The sequence below is a fragment of the Schistocerca gregaria genome, chromosome 3, assembly GCF_023897955.1.
Source record: "Schistocerca gregaria isolate iqSchGreg1 chromosome 3, iqSchGreg1.2, whole genome shotgun sequence".
Taxonomy (NCBI): domain Eukaryota; kingdom Metazoa; phylum Arthropoda; class Insecta; order Orthoptera; family Acrididae; genus Schistocerca; species Schistocerca gregaria.
In genome coordinates this window covers 490,526,543-490,542,488 of record NC_064922.1, presented here as the reverse complement: position 1 = coordinate 490,542,488, position 15,946 = coordinate 490,526,543, and the positions used below count along the sequence as shown (strand labels likewise).

Sequence of the window (15,946 nt, the reverse complement as noted above, 5' to 3'; positions counted from 1 at the left end):
TCTAGATGACGTGTGTAAGTGTTTAAAAATGAAAGAGCACATGTTAATGTAAGCGCGAGATAAGCCATTGCCAATGACAAATGCTAGTACATTAATAGCTAGTGTAACCGCCAGAATATTGAATGCAAGCATGCAAACGTACATGTATGGTGGCAAAGCCATGTCTCCGCAATATCCTTTCTTTCAGGAGTGCTAGCATTGAAAGGTTCGCAGGAGAGCTTCTGTAAAGTTCGGAAGGTAGCAGACGAGGTACTGGAGGAAGCAGAGCTGTGAGGTCGGGGCGTGAGTCGTGCTAGGGTAGCTCAGTTGGTAGAGCACTTGCCCGTGAAAGGCAAAGGTCCCGAGTTCGAGTCTCGGCCCGGCACGAAGTTTTAATCTGCCAGGAAGTTTTACATGGATCGTGTTGTACAGGTGCCAGATGTCAGTTTGTGGGATGGAGTTCCATGCTTGTTGCAATTGGTCGGTCAATACAGGGACGTTTAATACTGTCTGTGCCGGCCGGGGTGGCTGTGCGGTTCTAGGCGCTACATTCTGGAGCAACCTTACCGCTACGGTCGCAGGTTCGAATCCTGCCTCGGGCATGGATGTGTGTGTTGTCCTTAGGTTAGTTAGGTTTAAGTAGTTCTAAGTTCTAGGGGACTGATGACCACAGCAGTTAAGTCCCATAGTGCTCAGAGCCATTTGGATACTGTCTGTGGATGTCGCTGGAGTTGTCGATCGATGATATCTCGTACGTGCTCGTTTGTAGGCAGATCCTGTAATCAAGCAGGCCAAGGCAATACATCGACACCTTGAAGAGCATGTTGGCTTACAACTGCGATATGTAGGTGAGAGCAATCGTGTTGAATAATACTCCCTGGATTGCTGTTCAGTAGGACAGCAAAACAGGGCGAATCACCAGAGTGACGTACATATTGGCAAGCAGTGTGCGTGGGACATTATGAAAGTGCTCCTGCAGTCATATGAAATAGCAGGTGTCGGTCCAGTGTGTCTAGCAAGCAGACAGGTTGCTTGGAAGTCCTCAGCTGGCTTCCTTCTAATCAATACATGGCCCTCATCTGAAAACACAGACCTTCACTCTGCTCTCCAATGAGCTCTCGCTTGAGACCACTAAAGTCGCAAATGGCGGTGGTTTTCGGTCAGTGGAATGCACGCTACAGGACGTCTATCTCGGGGCTGTTGTTGAAGTGACCGATCTGTAACAGTTCGTTATGTCGTTGTGATGAAATCTGCTGCTCAAATTGCTGCTGCAAATGCCGTTCGATGTGCCAGAGCCATACGCCAAACACGACGGTATTCCCTCTCGGTAGTACTAAGTGGCCGTTCGGAGCCCGGTCTTCTTGCGAGCGTACATTCCCGTCACCACTGGCAGCACTTACGTACAATGGCAACTGCCAAGTCTTTCCGCAGTATCACAGGAGTAACATCCAGCTTTTCGTAGTGCTATTAAACGACCTCGTTCAAACGCAGTGATCTGTTGATGATGGCGTCTTGGTTGCCTTAAAGGCGTTCTTGACTAACATCAGCTCACCACATCCAACTTCGAAGTTAACTAAAGCTCATATCCGTTGCAGTGTGTAATTAAAGCAAACCTGATTTGCATTCTCATAGTGGTGCTACTCTTATACGACGGGCGCGAAATAGGAATAGACATAATCTTCCAGAGGTGGAAACACGCCTACCAACTTTTCTCGCAAACTCCCTCTTAGTGATGCGACTTTTTTTCCGTCAGTGTAGTTCTTTGCATCTTGAGTGAACAACTACAATAAACCTCTAGAGGTTAGCAAAACCGATAAAAAATACAAATAATTATATATTACTATACATAATTTTGAAATAGAGCTATTGTAAAAATTACGGTATATACTACATCGCCAAAAGTTTCATATGGCTGATTTTTACGAAAAATTAATTTTGCTATTGAAAATTATAACAGTTTTTTATTTAACTGAAAACCAAATGTTATGACAAATTTCCTAATCTAAAGATTGTGAAGTGCTACATATAAGTCATTTATGGTCAAATAAAACAAATGAACTTAATAGGATAATTATTTTCCGTTACAATCAAAAAATAAAATTCGTGTTCCAAAGTAATACTGACTCTTGTGATGCCTTTGGGAGGCGTATGCTTCCTGATACAAGGGTGCTGCTTCCCTAACTCTGCCGTTCGCACTAACGTACATGAAACGCATATTCACATACTCCTCGTTACTATAATGTTCCATGTTGCCACCAACAATCGTACAACACAACTGATGCTCCAAAAGTAACTGACGTACTGTGTATTGTATAGTCACATCCATTCTGTTTACAGCTACACGTTCCGAAAATGCAAACAAAGATCAAACCATGGGCGGGCATGTGGTGTTTGCAAAGAATCACGTCAGTAATGGATGTTAACCACAAAGTCGAATGTATCTCGCAAATGGTTCGTTTGCGGACCTGTTCTCACTGGCGCTTCCTTACAGAAGTATCGTGTACGTTTCACTATATGCGCTAACGCCGTTAATTATGAGACACACAGCATACATATACTGATGTGACGAAAGTAATGCGATGCCTCCTAAGATGTCCGACCTACTTTTGCTCGACGTATTGCAGCATCTCGACGTGACATGGACTCAACAAATTCTTTGAAGTCTCTTGCAGAAATACTGAGCCATGCTGTCTCTATAGCCGACCATAATTATGAAAGTGTTGCAGTTGCAGAATTTTGTTCACGAGTTGACCTCTCGATTATGTCCCATAAATGTTAGATGGGATTTACGTCGGCTGATCTGGCTGGCCAAAGCGTTGGCACGAATTGTCCAGAATGTTATTCAGACCACTCGCGAACAATTGTGGCCCAGTGACAGAGCACATTGTTGTCCATAAAAATTCCATAGTTTTTTGGTAACAAGAAGTCTATAAATGGCTGCAAATGGTCTCAAAGTAGGCAAACATAACCATTTCCAGTCCATGTAAACACAGTCCACAGCGTTATGGAATCACCACGAGTAGACACGGTACCTTGCTAACGACCTGGGTGCATGGCTTCGTACGGTTTGCGCTACACGCGAAACCTACCATCAGCTCTTTCTTTCCTGTCTCTTCTTTTTAGTCATCGGTCTTCTAACGGTTTGATGCTGCCCACCACGAATTCCTCTACTGTGTCAACCTCTTCATGTCAGAGCAGCACTTGCAGCCTACATCCTAAAGTGTTTGCAGGATGTATTCTACCCACTGTATTCCTCTACAGTTTTTACCCTCTACAGCTTCTTCTAATGACATCTAACTTATTCCGTCATGTTAACAGATCTGGCCGGCCGCGGTGGTCTAGCGGTTTTAGGCGCTCAGTCCGGAACCGCGCCAACTGCTACGGTCGCAGGTTAGAATAGTGCCTCAGGCATAGATGTGTGTGATGTCCTTAGGTTAATTAGGTTTAAGTAGTTCTTAGTTCTAGGGGACTGATGACCACAGATGTTAAGTCCCATAGTGTTCAGAGGCATTTGAACCATAACAGATCTCCTACCTTCCTCTTGCTTCTTCTTTCAGTGTTTTCCATACATTCCTTTCCTCGGCGATTCTCCGGAGAACCTCCACATTCTTTACTTCATCAGTTCATTTAATTTTGAACATTCTTCTGTAGCACCACATCTCAAATGCTTCGATTCTCTTCTGTTTCTGTTTTCGAATAGCCCGTCTTCTACCACCACAGGACGCTGTGATCCAAACATACATTCTCAGACATCAAGTTCTACGTTAGATACTAGTAGCCTCTTCCAGATCAGGAATGCCCCCTTTTTGCCAGTGGCAGTCTGCATTTTATGTCCTCCTTGATCCGCCAGTCATCGGTCAGTCTACTGCCTAGGTACTAGAATTCTTAAGCATCAAAAAACTGGCTCTGAGCATTATGGGACTTATCTTCTGATGTCATCAGTCCCCTATAACTTAAAAATACTTAATCCTAACCAACCTAAGGACATCACACACATCCGCGCCCGAGAGAGGTTTCGAACCAGCATCCGTAGCTGTCACCTGGTTCCAGACTGTAGCGCCTAGAACCACTCGGTCAATCCGGCCGGCTTCTTAAGCTTCATTTAATTCGTGACCATCAATCTTCACGTTAACTTTCTCGCCGTTCTCATTTCTACTTCTTCTCATTACTTTAGTCTTTCTTCGATTTACTCTCAATCCACATTCTATACCCATTACACTGTTCATTCTACTTAGTAGATACTGTAATCATTCTGCACTTTCAATGAGGATAGCAATGTTATCACCGAATCTTGTCATTGATAGCCTTCCACTTTGAACATTAATTCCATTCTTGAATCTTTCTTTTAGTTCCGGCATTGCTTCTCCGATGTATAGATTGAACGGTAGGGGCGAATAAACATCCCTGTCTTACACCATTTATTATCCTAGCACTTGGTTCTTCGTCTTCCACTCTTATTGTTCCCCCTTGGTTCATGTAGGTATTGTATATTACCTGTCTTTCAATATAGCTTACTCGTATTTTCTCAGAGTTTCGAACATCTTGCACCGTTTGACACTGTCGAAGACATTTTCCAAGTCGACAGGTCCTATGAAAATGTCTTGATTTTTCCTTAGTCTTGCTTCCGTTATCAATTGCCAACTGCTGTCTTAACGGATACGTTTTTCGTACGTCCAACATTGATTTATGAGGTTATGTCACGTAGTTTTTCTTGTTTGTTAGCACCAACAACTCCAAGCAAACGCTACTGCTAACGGTCGTTAAGTGAAGGCCGTCGGCTCCCGCATTGTCCATGGTGAGAGGTAATTCCTGAAATCTGGCGCTCTTGGCACACTATTGAGACTGTGGATCTTGCAACATTGAATTCCATAACGATTTCCGAAATGAAATGTCCCATGCCTCTATCTGCAACTACCATTCCGCAGTCAGAGTCTATTAATTCACGTCTTGCGGCCATAATCACGTCGGAAACCTTTTCACATGAATCACCTGAATAAAAACGACAGCTCTGTCAGTACAGTGCTCTTTTTCGCCTTGCCTTGTCGGACTACAGCCATTGGTACATGGGCATTATTGTACCCCATGACTTTTGGCACCTAAGTGTATACAGGGTGGCCCACTGATAGTGACCGGCCAAATATCTCACGAAATAAGCACCAAGCGGAAAAACAATAAACAACGAAACTAGTCTAGCTTGAAGGGGGAAACCATTGGCGTTATGGTTGGCCCGCTAGATGTCGCTGCCACAGGTCAAACGGATGTCAACTGCGTTTTTTTTTCTATATAGGAACCCACATTTGTTATTACGTATTCGTGTAGTACGTAAAGAAATATGAATGTTTTAGTTGGACCTCTTCTTTCGCTTTGTGATGGATGGCGCTGTAATATTCACAAACGTATAAGTAAGTGGTATCACGTAACATTCCACCAGTGCGGACGGTATTTGCTTCGTGATACATTACCCGTGTTAAAAAGGACCTTTTACCAACTGCGGAAATAGTCGATATCGTGTTGATGAATGGCTATCGAGATCAAAATGGCCAACGGGAGTGTGCGCTGTATGTTGCTCGGTATCCTGGACGACATCATCCCAGTGTCGGGACCGTTTACTGGGTAGTTACGTTATTTAAGGAAACAGGAAGTGATCAGCCACATGTGAAACGTCAGCGACGACCTGCAACAAATGATGATGCCCAAATATGTGTTTTAGCTGCTGCCGCGGCTAATCCGCACATCAGTAGCAGACAAATTGGATCGGGAATCTCAAAAACTTCGGTGTTGAGAATGGTTCATCAACATCGATTGCAGCCGTACCATACTTCTCTGCACCAGGAATTGCTTGGCGTGGACTCTGAACGTCGTGTACAGTTGTGCCACTGGGCACGAGAGAAATTACGGGACGATGACAGATTTTTTGTAGGCGTTTATTTAGCGACGAAGCGTCATTCACCAACAAAAAATGGTTCAAATGGCTCTGAGCACTATGGGACTTAACATCTTAGGTCATCAGTCCGCTAGAACTTAGTACTACTTCAACCTAACTAACCTAAGGACATCACACACATCCATGGCCGAGGCAGGATTCGAACCTGCGACCGTAGCAATCCCACGGTTCTGGACTGCAGCGCCTAGAACCGCACGGCCACCGAGGCCGGTCATTCACCAACAGCAGTAACGTAAACCGGTATAATATGCACTATTGGGCAACGGAAAATCCACGATATCTGCGTCAAGTGGAACATCAGCGAACTTGGCGGGTTAATGTATGGTGCGGCATTATGGGAGGAAGGATAATTGGACCCATTTTATCGATGACAATCTAAATGGTGCAATGTATGCTGATTTCCTACGTAATGGTCTACCGATGTTACTACAAGATGTTTCACTGCATGACATAATGGCGATGTACTTCCAACATGATGGATGTCCGTCACATAGCTCGCGTGCGGTTGAAGCGGTATTGAATAGCGTGTTTAATGAGAGGTTGATTGGTCGTCGAAGCACCATACCATGGCCCGCACGTTTACCGGATCTGACGTCCCCGGATTTCTTTCTGTGGTGAAAGTTGAAGGATATTTGGTATCGTTATCCACAGACAACGCCTGAAAACATGCGTCAGCGCAGTGTCCATGCGTGTGAGAACATTACGGAAGGCGAACTACTCGCTGTTGAGAGGAATGTCGTTACCCGTATTGCCAAATCCATTGAGGTTGACGGACATCATTTTGAGCATTTATTGCGTTAATGTGGTATTTACAGGTAACCACGCGGTAACAGCATGCATTATCAGAAATGATAAGTTCACAAAAGTGCATTTATCACATTGGAACAACCGAAATAAAATGTTCAAACATAGCTATGTTTTGTATTTTAATTTATAAAACCTAACTGTTACTAACTGTTCGTCTAAAATTGTGAGCCGTATGTTTGTGGCTATTACAGCGCCATCTATTACATAGTGAAAAAAGTGGTCCAACTAAGACATTCATGTTTCTTTACGTACTACACGAATATGTAATAAAAATGGCGTTTCCTATTTAAGAAAACGCAGTGGATACCCGTTTGACCTATGGCACCGCCATCTAGCGGGGCAACCATAGCGCCATCAGGTATCCCCCTTCAAGCTAGACAAGTTTCGTTCTTTGTATTTTTTTCCTTTGACGCTTATTTCGTGAGATACTTGGTCCGATCACGATCAATGGAGCACCCTGTATACGTATTGTGTATGTGTGTGTGTGTGTGTGTGTGTGTGTGTGTGTGTGTGTGTGTGTGTATTTTCGTGCATTTTGGGATGGAGATAGGGTTTTCGGGGGAAGAAAGATAGGCAAACGTAGCACGGAAGCCTATGATGGTATGATGATGATGTTTGGAATAGTGGTACTTCTGGCAGATGCCGACGTTTCCGTGAGACGGGACCCTGGGCCGTGTACAGTGGCTCCCCGAGCCCTGCGCATTCGTGAGGAGCGACGGGCAGACAGCCGGCCAGCAGTAGCGGCGCTAATGCGCTTGGGGAAGGCTTAGCTCAGCGGGCTCTTCTGCCCGAGGCTTAGAGCGTGTGCGAACCGCCGCTCCGCGATCCCAAGGACTGACAGCTGCGTCATTCGGTGACCAGGCTGCTTGTATCGAGCGGATACTACACTCCACGATCGACAGCGCGGGTCTGCGGTTACATTTAGTTAAAGCACCGAAGGAACGTAAACACTATATGGTACGTTTCTTACTCTGTGTTGCAATATACGGGGGGCGATCAATAAGCAAAGCAACACCTCTTTTTTCTCGGTCCATTTCGGTTGAAAAAAAAAAAAAAAAGGTCGTGTGACTCCGGCCTCCCGTCGGGTAGACTGTTCGCCTGGTGCAAGTCTTGCGAGTTGACGCCACTTCGGCGACTTGCGTGTCGATGGGATGAAATAATGATGATAAGGACAACACAACACTCAATACTTGAGCGGAGAAAATCTCTGACCCAGCCGAGAATCGAACCCGGGCCGTTAGGCAGGACATGGCGTCGCGCTGACTACTCAGCTATCAGGGGCGGACAATGGCGTCCTAAACGGAGGTGTGTTCCCAGCACAGAACTCTCGCTGATTTTCTTCGGTAGAAACCGGAGCATCGCAGATATTCACATGCGATTGCAGAATGTCTAGGGAGACCGGACAGTAAACAAAAGCACGTTGAGACCCTGGGCAAGGCATTTATCAACATTGGAACAAAGTCACTCCACCTTTTGCAATCTCCCGTGTGCCGGCCTGTCGCACATAACTGTAACTCTAGCAATGTCGGAGAAAAGACCTCATTGTGTTGGTCGCCACAAAACTGCTAACGAACTCCTCCTTACAAACGAAGTCCTCCTTCTCAGTGACAACGCAGGGTCTCAATCAAGTCTGCGCACCCGAGAGGATCTCACGAAACTTCACTGGACTGATCTTTCTCATGGATCTTGCAGACTTCCACTTCTTTGGTCCAATGAATGTTGCACTCTTCGGGAGGTAGTACGTGGATGATGGGGAGCTTTCTGATGCAGTACGCTGTCTCCGAGGCGACAAGTAGAGTGGTACCACGGAGCATACAAGCCCTCCTGGTAAGGTGGCATAAGACCATCGCGTTGGACGGATACTATGTTGCAAAATAAGATGCTATAGCCAAAAGAATGGGAAATGATATGGTGTATTGGATTCCTAAATAAAACCAACCTGCTTTCAGAAAAAGATGATATGTTGTGTTACTAATCGAACGCCCCTCGTACATCGTTGATCCACTCCAGCGACATAATTTGGGAGGCAGTTCTGGGATATTTTCTGAGGATTTTCGTTTGACGTATCCTTTCCCCATTGCTGTTTACAGAGTAGCTCCATTTGGTTAGACTTCTTACATGTGACGAAATTCGATGGCTGCAGTCCAATTCCAGTGTTCTAGTCACACAGTTCATTTTTGCTACCAGCAACAACAGTCGTCATTCATGTCACCAATCTATATGGCATTCATATAAATTGAAAGTATTATGGGTGACCTATGACATTAATTCATTGCCCTTTGACGTTTCTCTAAAATTTATTGATACACCTCCTCTTCCCAAAAGTGCAAGGGATTTGAGGTCCCCAAGAATGTGTTCAATAACAGAATAAACTGAAGGATAGTGCTATTTTATTTCATATTAATATTAACGTAAAAGAATTTTGCTATGCATACCTGGCTTTCTGGTGGATGTTACTGTGGTAGGTAACATACTTGAGTTCACTAAATATTTCTGGCATCTTAGCTAACTAAAATAAACGTAATATTTACGAAATTTAAAATGACTTTAAAATTATGTTTAAAGAGATTCATCTTGAATGTCGTGAAGATTCTAAAACTGGTATTAGATTTCACTAGTCCGTAATATTTTCTAAGTTATAGACAATTTAATATTATGTTTTATATTTTAGTAATAATAACAAAATGGCTCTAATGTCTGTGAGCACTATGGGATTTAACATCTATCGTCATCAGTCCCCTAGAACTTAGAACTACATAAACCTAAGTCACCTACGGACATCACACAACACCCAGTCATCACGAGGCAGAGAAAAATAATAATACAGCTGATGCATTCGCTATATAATGGCAGGTGTGAAACGTGATATTTTGTCTTTCAGACTCAGTTGAATTTACGTTACTCTTCAAAACATCGTTTAACTGAATTTTAATACTGCATCACACTTTCTTTGTCAATACATTATACAACTTCCGAATTAGCCACTTGATTACGTTGCCCATAGAACCTATTGTTTCATTAAAGTCTTTGTAGATCCCAAACTGATGGTAGTGAAATGTGGGGTGATGGTTTGAACTGGTTCCAACATTCCAAATACGGATTTAGTGTAGAAATCGGAAAATACAGTTTCTGAAGGTTTGTGTGGCACCTACGGAATCAGTAAGCCGACAATAAATACAGTACTATCCTGACTACAGGAGATATTGAAAGTGACCACCATTAACCTTTTGGCACTTTTGGCCCTTGTCACCAAGTTGCTGAAGGCAAATCGTAATTGGACCCCTGAAATTGCTGCAGACTCATCCGAAATGTTCTGCTGCAGTTCTTGAAGACTGTGAGGGTTTTGCGATATACACCTTAGATTTGAGGGCTCTCCACACAAAGCAACCGCACACTGACACATCAGGTGACCTGGTTGGGCAGATAGGTCCGTGATAAGACTGACCTCTGCTAGCAGCTCTATCAGGCGTGAAGATTGTGTAACCGTGAAGCTAAGGTCGGCCGTCTGAATGGGCAGTTGTTCCATTCTGTTGGAAGTAATTGTAGGCATTTTCCTCCTCATTAATGTTGTCACAAATGGTTTCAACAACAGGCAACGTAACGCGCTGAAATCAGTGGCAGGTGAAGGAAGATATGACCAATAAGGCGGCGTGTAGACATTAAATACTAAACCTCAACCTTCTGACCATGCAATGGTGTTTCGTGGAAGTTATTCGGATGCTGCTTTGCCAAGAACCTGTGATTCTGTGAGTTGACATAACCGCTCAGGTGAAACAAGGCCTTATAAGACCAAAAGTACAAATCTATTTCCAAGCCATTCATTGTTATCTCAGTGAACAGCCACTCACAAAACTGGAGGCGCCGAGGAGCATCATATGGTTTAAATGCATGAACAACAGACACTAGGTAGGATACTGAAGCATTTTTCGGTGAGCTGCAGCCACATTTTCTGGTGTGCGGATACGTATCGAAATGTTTTTTGAGGTGTTCAAAACAGATCCTGCCTGATGCCAGTTTAATACAAAGCGTTGCATGACACTCTTTGCTGACACTTTGACACCATTAAACTCATTACCAAACCACTGACCACGTTGTTTCCTCAATTTTTTTGTCACATAACTTGCCACAACAAACACTCGCTGCACCACTGTGCATACGATCGACCCCTTTGCACTGTTCCACTCCAACCGGCACAGCCCGCACTCCGCTCGGAACCGGTGTGGATCACGTGACGGGCGTACAAGTGCGTGTCACGGGGTGTAGTTATATGCATATATTCACGTCCAATCGTATCCAACCGTCCGGGACACTGTTATATAAAAGAAAAATGGACTTCATTTTATATACACACATTGTATCACAGGCACAGACCCTTTGACTGTTCAGAAATGTCACTAAACCCGCTCAAAGATGCAAACAACCATGTATGAGCAGCGCCTATTAGGCGGAGGTGGTCCGACAGCCGATCAGTTCCAGTCATTCCACCAGGAAGGAGTGTAAGTAGGCTGTTTAGGTTTTCTTATTGGTAACGCCACATAGCGCTCTGTATGAAAAATCACTGGCTGTGCTGTGCGCAGTCTGTAGCTAGTTTTGCATTGTTGTCTGCCATTGTAGTGTCGGGCAGCGGCAGCTGGATGCTAACAGCGCGTAGCGTTGCGCAGTTGGAGGCGAGCCGCCAGCAGTGGTGGACGTGGGGAGAGAGATGGCGGAGTTTTGAAATTTGTAAGAATTGGTGTCATGAACTGATATATATATTATGACTATAAAGGTAAATACATTGTTTGTTCTGTATTAAAATCTTTCATTTGCTAACTGTGCCTATCAGTAGTTAGTGACTTCCGTAGTTTGAATCTTCTAGTTAGCTGGCAGTAGTGGCGCTCGCTGTATTGCAGTAGTTCGAGTAACGAAGATTTTTGAGAGGTAAGTAATTTGTGAAACATATAGGTTAATGTTAGTCAGGGCCATTCTTTCGTAGGGATTCTTGAAAGTCAGATTGCGTTGCGCTAAAAACTATTGTGTGTCAGTTTAAGCACAGTCGTGTATAATTCTTCTAAGGGGACGTTTCAGGAGGTGCACGGCTCGTGTTGTCTGTAGTTCAACCATGCCTAGAGGGTCAATACCGCGGTTCCATCGCGCCCGCATTGTGACTTTGTGCCAGGAAGGGCTCTCAACAAGGAAAAGTGTCCGAGCGTCTCGGAGTGAACCAAAGCGACGTTGTTCGGACACGGAGAAGATACAGAGAGACAGGAACTGTCGATGACGTGCCTCCCTCAGACCGCCCAAGGGCTACAGCTGCGATGGATGACCGCTACTTGCGGATTATGGCTCGGAGGAACCCTGACAGTAACGCAACCATGTTGAATAATGCAGCCACAGGACGTCGTGTTACGACTCAAACTGTGCGCAGTAGGCTGCATGATGATCAACATCACTCACGACGTCCATGGCGAGGTCCATCTTTGCAACCACAACACCGTTCAGAGCGGTACGAATGGGTCCAACAACATGTTGTAGCTTGTAACATGGCAGTATAGTACGTAACTACGTCGGAGCATGAGAAACGTCGTACTGTAAGCTAGTTTATAACAGCAGCAAATGTTCCTAAAACTGAAATCCTCTCCTTCAGGACGACAATACCAGATCACACACGACAGCTACGAAATCTGCACCAATCCGACGCCTTGGGTTAGCTGTCATTGAGCATCCTCCAAACAGTCCCCACTTTGTAAATATGATTTTCATCGTTTCCACAACTTAAAAACGTACTCGAGGACTTCTCTTTGATGATGATGGAAGAGCTAAAGGCAGCGGTGAGGTTGTGGCTCCATCATCAAAGTTGAACATTCTGCTGTGGGTGTATCAATATGCTGGTCTCTCGTTGAGAGGAATGTGCGCGCCACCAGAGCGACTATAGAGAGAAATAGATACACAGACATCAAGATTAAAGAAGCAGAATGTTAATAAAGTTTTTTTTATTTAAAAGCTTTAAGAGTTTTCACAAAAAAGAATGAGAGGCACTACTTTTCAGCACGCTTCGTAAGTTTTAAGTCAAACAATTTGTTTCTTGATGTCACAAGTGATACTGCCTCAGAATCGATCATGAAATCGACTAAATAGTTTACGGTTGGATGGCCTGATATCAGTGTCCAATGGCCGCAATATTTCAGCTGCGCTGATGAACTGACCGCCTCAGTACTTTTTTTTTTACGTTCGCATCTTATGTACTGCTAATATATTTCGTCGGGGAATCTGAAGAATAAGAATATGAAATTATATCACAACTGATAAAGGAAGGTACAGCAATCAGTCGCAACTTGTATTTGTTGTAGGGGATCTACATCCCGGTCACCGAGTGTCCATCTTTAGTGCCAGAGGCAATACACACCCAATTACATCGGTTGCTGAGTAGTCCCACATTCCAGATGGAGTCAAATTAAAAAAAAGACTTATATCATACTCTCCATTTATCTTTGTATCTGTAGTATGCAAAAGGTGTCAACACAAATGTCGACATTATGTACTTTATGTCTTGTGTTGATATAAAATTATTTCATTTGTTGACGGTAATTGCTGTTGAATACAGTGGGGCCCATAGTACTCCTCGCCCTCAAACTTGCAGTCTATCCTGTTGTTTTTGCTACAAAGTTAGCTGTACCCAAATAGCGGCATCGATTTGTATACTGACGAAGAGAAGGGCGATATACACGACGTACTGGAGTTCCCCGAATGCAATGGAACAGGGAACACGGACGCTATGCTGCACTGTCGCCGAAGCGACTGCAAACCATGTTGCACTATTTTTGCATTCATGTTGTGTCTTTACATTACGTTGTGTTTCGTTTGGAGGTTAAATAAACTGTAATAACATTACTACTGTGTTAGGAGCCACAAGAGATTATTAGTCCTTGATAATAATCATAAAATACCCTTCAATTAATAGTAATGGGGATCAGTTTTATTTGGGTAGCGGTGTTCACGTTAGTCTATGTGTCTCTTTTACTCGAAGAATCAAACTGATATTCTACATTAATATCAAAATGAGTGGATTTACGTGTCATTTGCTTACTTTTAACATCTGTTATGTAACACTTACACGAAACGTAACATATAAGTGACGTAAATTGCTTTATATGCCTTTTATCCGAAATTATAAATTGGATTTGATATATGCGAGGGCATTTTGAGTTACTAGTTGCATCAAAACAAAATCAAGCTTCACTTAAAAGCCCTTCGATATTAGATAAACTGTAAAAGGGTGAAAAACTGAGTTCGTACCAGCGGAAGTTGTAAATCACCTCTACAATAACTGTAAATAACCAGACTGAAATTCTTAAGTAGCCTAATTGTATAACTGAGATAGTTGTTTACACTTGGACGAGGTGTAGTGAACGCTCCCATGATGTCATTAGTAATTCCACAGGTGGACGTTATTTACGTCGTGGACTTCTTCACGCATCCAACATATCTAGTGCTAACACATTTATTTTGTACTGAGCGAGGTGGCGCAGTGGTTAGCACACTGGACTCGCATTCGGGAGGACGACGGTTCAATCCCGTCTCGGGCCATCCTGATTTAGGTTTTCCGTGATTTCCCTAAATCGCTTCAGGCAAATGCCGAGATGGTTCCTTTGAAAGGGCACGGCCGATTTCCTTCAAAATCCTTCCCTAACCCGAGCTTGCGCTCCGTCTCCAATGACCTGGTTGTCGACGGGACGTTAAACACTAACCACCACCACCACCACCATTTATTTTGTCTGCTGGTATTCAATTTTTAATACTTATATGTAGTTTTATATCTGGCATTAGTCGAGCTATGTTTTATCCATTTTTCTACTATCTATGATTAACTTTTGGGAATATTTCATAGTACATCTCACGTAATTTTGTGTAAAAATCGATGTTTTATTACACTCAACTCAACGGTGATAACATTTTCAAATATTACGTCAGTTGCACTTGCTACACAATTTATTATTTCTCAAACCTCTACGAATGTGCATCACTTCTTCTATATACAACTATCATCTGTGAATTATGTGTCTTAAGCCGTCATACATGATTCAACAAGCCTTCATTCCTTATATAACTGTTCTTGTTAATATGTAGTTCGATTGGATGAAGAAATAGATTGTTATAGTACCTTACCAATGTGGGGATGAACAGCCTAAGCAAGCCAGTCAATACAAATTAGGCACAAATATCACCTCCGTACTTGAGGCATGAGAAGGATTGAATGCAGTAAGGAAGACCTGGGTTCCATTAACGGTGCTGCCAGCTTTTTCTTTCTAGATGGGACGACCCTTTTAAAGCCTTATGAGGAACTTATTGAAGTAGAAGCAAATACTCAAAGACTGGAAATCTGAGCACAGCTGGGAAAATATGTTGTCAATATTCCCCTCCATACCACGTCCAATGAGTCCGCTGGTAATCTGTTTGCCTCTTGTAATCTGCATGGTCTGATCATGAAGACTTTCATTCTTCGAGAACTATCGTTGTAGAAATATATACCGATAGTAACCAGTAATTTTTTCTAAACGATCATTGTACGACTATGTGTTTCTAATAGTTACGTGTTTTCTAGTCTTCGATAAGTAAACATGCATGTGTTCACTGAAATTAAGATTAGAATGCATGTATTCATCCAAGAAGAAATAATTACATACTTCAGTCAATCATCATTTGTTTCATCTTGGGAAATTGTTCACATATTAGTGAAATAACCGCACAGGTGCAGAAACTGATATGTCGGAAGTGAAAACAGTGTTCTTGCAGAGGAAAAGGACAGAAACCCGCCATTGAGCCTAGATGGTCTCCATACTCTTAGACCATACAAACAGCTCTGTGGAATGTTCATCTTTCTCATAATTACCGCATCTCGCCGCCAGGAGGTGCACTTACAATGGCGAAGGAACGCAAAGGTAAAATATTTCATCACTGCGCTTTCATTGTGTCTCCGCGGAAGAAGAACAACGTAATAAAGAAAGGATCAAAAGAAAAGCTGTTTAATTAAAAATTTAATCTTCTAAATTATGTTATACTTGAGTACACCTTTCATGGAGGACACGCCCCAGAATTACTACAAAACAGAAGAGATAACAGTTTTGTACAAAAGACATTTCATTTTCATTTCTTTAATAGCTTTTTATCTTTTTTAGCAGGTTACTTTCATCTCAAAATTTCTCGTTAAACATCGTGGTAAGGTCTGACACTTGGGCG

General features: G+C 43.2%; 1 protein-coding gene and 1 non-coding gene across 3 annotated transcripts in view; one reads left to right on the top strand and one right to left on the bottom strand.

The window, feature by feature from the left end:
* LOC126354447 (octopamine receptor beta-2R) overlaps positions 1-15,946 on the bottom strand; it is a 698,957-nt gene that overhangs the window by 140,634 nt on the left and 542,377 nt on the right. The window lies entirely within an intron of this gene.
* On the top strand, positions 291-365 carry Trnas-uga (transfer RNA serine (anticodon UGA)). The gene has a single exon. It is a non-coding gene; the product is annotated as a tRNA-Ser (tRNA).